This window comes from Vicugna pacos, chromosome 5, assembly GCF_048564905.1.
Source record: "Vicugna pacos chromosome 5, VicPac4, whole genome shotgun sequence".
NCBI classification, from domain to species: Eukaryota; Metazoa; Chordata; class Mammalia; order Artiodactyla; family Camelidae; genus Vicugna; species Vicugna pacos.
The window spans coordinates 43773363-43780080 of NC_132991.1; positions in this window are offsets into that span (position 1 = coordinate 43773363).

Genomic DNA, 6718 nt, shown 5'->3' on the forward strand with positions numbered 1-6718 from the left:
TGAGCTCCTCTGATAACCGTCAACCAGCTGGATGATCCCCTCCACTCCCCCATGAGCCTGGACTCCCTGAACTCCAGGCATAATCTATGCCCCTCAGGGCCATTCATTGCTACACAAGGTTTCAAGACATGGTGCTGAAAAAGGAAAAGGGAAGAAATAGTGGAGTCAGAGAAGCCACAGGAAGGAGAGGGAGAGAGACCAGGGAAGATTGAAAAAGGAAGAAGAAAGTCGGCCAGCCTATTAATGTGACCCCTGCAAAGGGCTGACTCTTCAGACAGGCCCCAAGGGGAGCTTCAGCTTAAAGGTTTGCCCAAAACTACAACCTTCTCTCTCCAGAGAGCTGGAACTTTCTTGAATAGCAGCTGATGCTGTTCCAGGTCAAAGGTGACTGCACTGCCTGGTAGATGCATCTGTCCTGCAGTGGAAGAGGGGTTCAGGCTCTCGGTCTGTTACCAACTGATGGCATGACCTTAGGCAAGTCATGTGACTCTGTGAGGCTCAATTTCTTTATCTGAAAAACAGAAAGAGTGGGACTGGATGATCTCTTGAGGTCCTTTCCTGATTAAAATGGCATGATTCTTACAAACACTGTGTATATAGCCAGGTGTTCTGGTTTATCTATTGCATTTAATGCCATAAAATAACAAGCATTCTATTATGCTCACAGATTCTGTGGGTCAGGAATTCAGACAGGGTGAATAAGAATGGTTATCTCTGATCCACAACATCTGGGGCCTCAGCCTGGAAAACTTAAATGGCTGTGGATGGGACTCACCTGGAGGTTGCCTCACTCACACATTCTGATGCCTGGTGGGGGTGCAGTGCGTGACTTGAAGATTAGGCTCAGCAGGGGCTGCAGCACTGGCTTGGGCTCTTCACCGCACAGTGGCTGGGCTCTGTGAGGGAGTGTCCCGAGAGACGTAGCCGGTCACGGAAGGGTCTGAGAGAGGAAGGTGGGCGCTGCAAGCCTCTTCAGACCTTGCCTTGGACGTCACGTTTGTTGGTTCCGGTGAGTCACTAAGGTTAACCTAGATTCAAGGGAAGGGAATTAGACTCACCTCTTAATTTGAGAGCGACAGGGCCCCCCTGCACGAGTAAACATGGGATAGTGGATACTGTTGAAGCCATTTTGGTAACTCTGACCTGCCCCTCTGGCCACCCCTTCCTGACACCCCTCTACTCATTCATTTGTATATTACTTGTTTTTACCCTGCTTCCTTTCAGAAGGAGTTTGAAGACCCTCAGTTGTACTTAGAAGATGGATTGGTGGGCACAGAAACAAAACGATGGAAGTTGGTTGATGTCAGGTGATAATCTCATACAGGTATTCATTTACTCATTCCATAAGTATTTTTTAAGCATTAACAGTAGGTTCCACACTGGAGATGTGAGGTGGGCAAAATTAACACAGGTCCTGTTCTCATGAAGCTTAAGCCCAGCTGGGGAGGCAGGCATTTAAAAATAATTCCACAAATATAAAACCATGAGTGCTCTAAGCTCTTAAGTGTTACTCCACAATGGCCCAGGAGCTGTGTAAGTACACGACACAGGAGCTTGGTCCTACCCAGGGAATTAACGATTTCCCTGACCAAAAAAAAGCAATATCTAAGCTAATAACCCAAAGATGAGAAAGAAGTCAGGTAACTAAACTAAGGTGTCACGTGAACCACTGGTGGTACAGAGATATATTATTATTGTCCTTACTATATATTTATTGTATACTTTTGTGCAGTTTATGACAGGTGTTAATTGGTTTTCCATTTTTGTTGGCAGATAAAGTTTCCTTGTAAAATAAATGTTTTTAAGTTTAACAAAGCTATCAACTTAAAGAAAGATGGAAAATAAAATAATACAGTAGGCATAACATAAAAAAGGCAAACATCATGTAGATGTTGGTGGATACCTGAAGCTCAGTGTAAAGACTGGACTTGGTGTGTTGAGGGATGGGGTGGGGATGGGGGTCGTGGGCAGTAAAGGAAGTATTCTGGTACAGAAACCCTGAGGTGGAGGACTGGGGCGGGGGGGGGGTTCCAAAAAACAGAAAGGTAACCAATATGTTTTGAGCAGAAAGCTAGGGGCAATAGCTTGCAGTCGGCCAGGAGAGGCCCGCAGGCCCATGAGAGTCAGGGGCTTTAGTGCAGAACTGAAACCTCCAAAATCCAAAATGGGCCATTTCACTTTCTTCCTTGATTTTATTATTACTTTTTTAAATGGAGGTACTGGGAGTTGAACCCAGGACGTCATGCATGCTAAGTATGTGCTCTACCACTGAGCTATACCCTCCCCTGCTTCTTTCTTTAAATACTGCACCAGTGGCAGGGTTAATACAAAATCACTGATATTTGAATAGTACATTTATAATAGAACAAAGTTAGACTATAGAGATAGCAAGAATATTAACTTGCAGTGTCTGAGAGCTAGTTTTTTGAAATAATGTTGCTCAACATGTTTTAATTATACTAAGAGCAATAGGACATCAGTGAAGAATTTGGGGAAAGGGGATGATAAAACATAGTTTGTGAGGTTTTAAAAAATAGTTTTCATCAATGTAATTCATGCATTAAAAATATTGTACAGAAGACCTAATAATAATAATAGGCAACATTCTGCTCTCCAACCTCTTTCCCACCCCAGAGGCAACCACTTTAACTCTTTACTGGTTTTATTCTTCTGATAGTTTCCTCCTTATCTACAAAAAAAATGCTTATATCTGTGTCTGTTGTTTTATCAGATTTGGACAGTGTACCGGTTACATCAGATATGCTTACTCAGAGGTCCTCAGACTTAATCCCAGTCTCTCAGCTCTCCCCACCCAGGACATCCCAGTGCTCACCGACTCAGTCTGAGCTTCTGTTTCCACCACAGGAGGCCGTCAGGCCACATGCCCAGATCTATGTCCCCAGTGGCTACTAAAGGGGCCAGGTGACACAACCTGCATGCATGGGAGGGTAACTTTCCAGGTAGCAAATTTTGACCAGTGGAAGAGAGAAAGCAAAGGCAGGTTGCAGATACACTTCTCTTCCTTTCTCCCTATGATGGCTGCTCCAGGCACAATATTTCCAAACTGTCCAAAGACGTTCTTTGTGATGGAATAGTCACCTGCTAAGGAACCAGCTATGGTTATTCAGGGCACTTTATGAAGCAATGGCCAGTGCAGGAATGCATCACCTTGTATTTGCTGTCAGTCCTTCCCGGCCTGTCCTCCCCTTCCCCTAACTCTTGCAGAGCTGAGATTGTACCTCCTAATAAAGCATTAGCCCTTAAGCTTTGCCTCAGGCTCTGTTTTCTAGGGGGATCAGGCTGAGACAGATATTGCCAATACTATCTATTGACTTACAGCTATGACGTAGGATCATCACTCACATCTTTCTCCTGTGTTTCTATAGTGAACTCACTGTTCTTAGTTCTATTAGTTAAATGCTTGTAACTTTTGATTTTGTGCTTAGAATTTTACTTCTTTTTCCAACCATCACAGAAAGTATGTCTTGGCTCTGATATTTTGCAGGATGGAGACACTGGTAGACCTTCTCTTCTTTGTACTTCTCCTTTTACCTCCAAACCACTGCATCATACATTCACATCCCTAAGGTTGAGAGCATTTTCATTCTCTTCTATAGTTGTGATTATCTTCTGTTATTTTCCTGAGTGCTGATTCTATATTTGGAAATCAATAATAGAGTGCATATACTATGATGAGTGTCCATTGAGAGTTTGCTGTGTTTCAGGCGCTGTCCTCTAGGCTCTGGGGATAACACAATGAACAAAACAGACAGAAATCCTTGCCCCTACGGAGCTTTCACTTCAGTGGAGAGACAAACAATAAACAAGATAAATATGTAAAGTGTACAGTGTGATAGGTAAGGAAAGTACTGTGAGGAAGACAGAGCAGAGAAGGTAACTTCCAGAAAGTAAGACAAACAACTGTCTAGGTAAAGAGAACAGCATTCTAGGCAAAGAGAACAGAAAAGACAATGGCCCTGAGACATGAATGTGCTTGCTGTGTTCTAACAAGAGCAAAGAGGGGTGGCTGGATATAGCTCAGTAGCAGAGCACATGTTCAGTTTTACCGCCACATAAAAGAAAAAACTGGATATCTGAAAGGCTGCAGGCAGTTCAGAGAAACACTACTGGAAAGGGAAACAAATTAAAAGTAACTTACTACAGAAGGAAATATCATTGTTTTTTATTTACTAAATACAGGTAATATCTGTTTAATTAGTACTTTGTCCTAATGTTCTCCTTTTAAAATATGTTTACATATCTTAAAAATATACAATAATGTAGTCTACAAAATTGAAATATTCGATGTAGACTTTTTAAAAAGATTTTTTAAATTACTATATCAAAATTATTATTGATAAGAATTATTAAAATATTGTATTTTTCTACATATTATCTACATATTATCTACAAAATTGAAATATTCGATGTAGACTTTTTAAAAAGATTTTTTAAATTACTATATCAAAATTATTATTGATAAGAATTATTAAAATATTGTATATTTCTACATATTTCTACTTAGATAATATTATTACTAGTAATATTATTACTCTTAATAATTTCTAATTGCCATTGTTACTAGTCCTGTTATTGTTTATTTAAATAACAGCATTTATATTTCTGTGCATATATTGATACCTAGCATTCTGCTTTCAGAATAATTTAATAAAGATTTCAAATAAAAATTGAAATAACTCCATTTCATTGTCTACCATAATTACAGTTTTCTATTTGTTTAATGAAATTGAAACATAGCCAGTTGGAAAAAAAACCTGAATCTAGCAACCATTTTTTAATAGGAGGTAGACAATATTTAACATTTTAGAAGATGAGGATTAACTGTAATTGAAATAAATATTTCATGGTATGATTTAATAAAATAGGTACTAACTACAGTATTTAATAATGTACACTTAATCCAAAGAAAATCACATTAAAGTTTTATTGGTAGCTTTTATCTAATGCATCTATTAAAAATTAGTGTCCCAGAAATCATTCCAGTTACACTGTAAAGAATCAGTGTTATTAACCTACACTGATTTCCTGTTCAGATTTTTTTCTTTCTAGCTAATGACTAGACTAAGGATGAGTACTGAGAATAGCTAAAAAGATTTGCCAATATTTAAATACATTTTAAAAGCCATTTTTAGCATTCAATATTTTTCACCAATCCTCTTTGTTCTCCTTTGTTCTCCCAAGGAATGAGCTATGTTCTTGACAGAAGTCTGGGGGTAGAGGAGACTAGATCTTTCAACAAAAACTGTCATTCTTCTGCCACTCCACTCTATGATGTATCACAACTGAAAATGTTTCAGTGTGGGTCAGAATACCCTATTTCTAATGCTGGTTTCACTCTAACTGAAATATACTTAGAGCAGAGGAAGACCGGCAATCCAGTATGTTTATGATAACTTGATCCATCATGAAAAGTCACTGCCCTTTGGCTTGGTCCAAGAGGTTTATACAGCACGGGGGCCACCTTTGAGATGGGAGATGGGTGAGAGGTATGCCTTTCTTTTGTAAAGCAAGGGGAGAAGCAGAAAAAATTTAGGAAAGTGTCCGTACAGATATAGAGGATAAAGGAGCCAACCGATTCCCTTAAACTATTTTCTTCTTAGAAAGTAACGACAGTTTGAAGACCACTGGTGCAGGAGAGAGGGAGAGCAGATGGACTGAGGACACGTGGTGTGATGGTAGGGCAGCATGGAGGACCCCCTTGAGGTTCACTGTAATGAACAGAAAATGAAACTAATCATGTGTTTTCCATTAGCCACAGTCTGCTGGGCTGATACAGGCATAAAGAAGGTAGAGAAATGGCTTTAACCAGGGTTGTGGATTTAACCAAGCAAGTGGTTTTGAGGATTTAAAGATGTGATACAGGCAGACAATGAACAACAGGAAAAAAAAAAAAAAAGACTGTTCATAAAGGAAATATAATCACGGTGCACTACTGAATTCTGCAGTAATATATTTTTATATAGACTTTGACTCATCATACTCTCTACGACCAGTCTATCTTATGGTTACTCCTCCACCCCATTTCCTTTGTTGTGGATTTAACCGTTTCTCATTCTAATATGATCTTAATAAGAATATTGACAGGAAGAGGATATAAACATGTGCAGTTTGTCATCGTGAGCAAAAAGTTCTCAAACTACATTTTAAAAGATCACTCTGCCTCTGTTGAGAGTTATTCAGGATGTAAAATTGACATGACTGGGTTATGTAATGGAAATGGGGAATGAAAAAGGGGTGTTTGTCCAGGCTTCCTGCTATGGTTATACTCACTAAGATAGGGAACACTGAAAGAGGACAACATTTCTGGAGGAAGATCATACTATGTTTTGAGAGCTACTAAGCTTGAATTATCATTGAGCTACCCAAGTGAAGAGGTCAAGGAGGCAGCTGCTGTATGAGTTTGCAGTAAGGTCTGAGAAGGACACATATATTAGGGAATTGTTGATAGTATATTCATGAACAATGAGCCAAATGAATGGGTAAATCCTGTTAGGAAATGAACACAGAGTAAGATGGGAAGAGGGTTGTAGTATATTGTTAAAAAAAAAAAGGCCACATTTTCCTCTCATCCTGTTTTGCATGACCTTTTACAGTGTGATTTTGTCTCCCATTAAGAGGTAGAGTTTATTGCTCCAGATCTCTTAAGTCTGGACCAGCCTTGTGACTTGCTATGACCAACAGAGAGCAGGGAAATTAT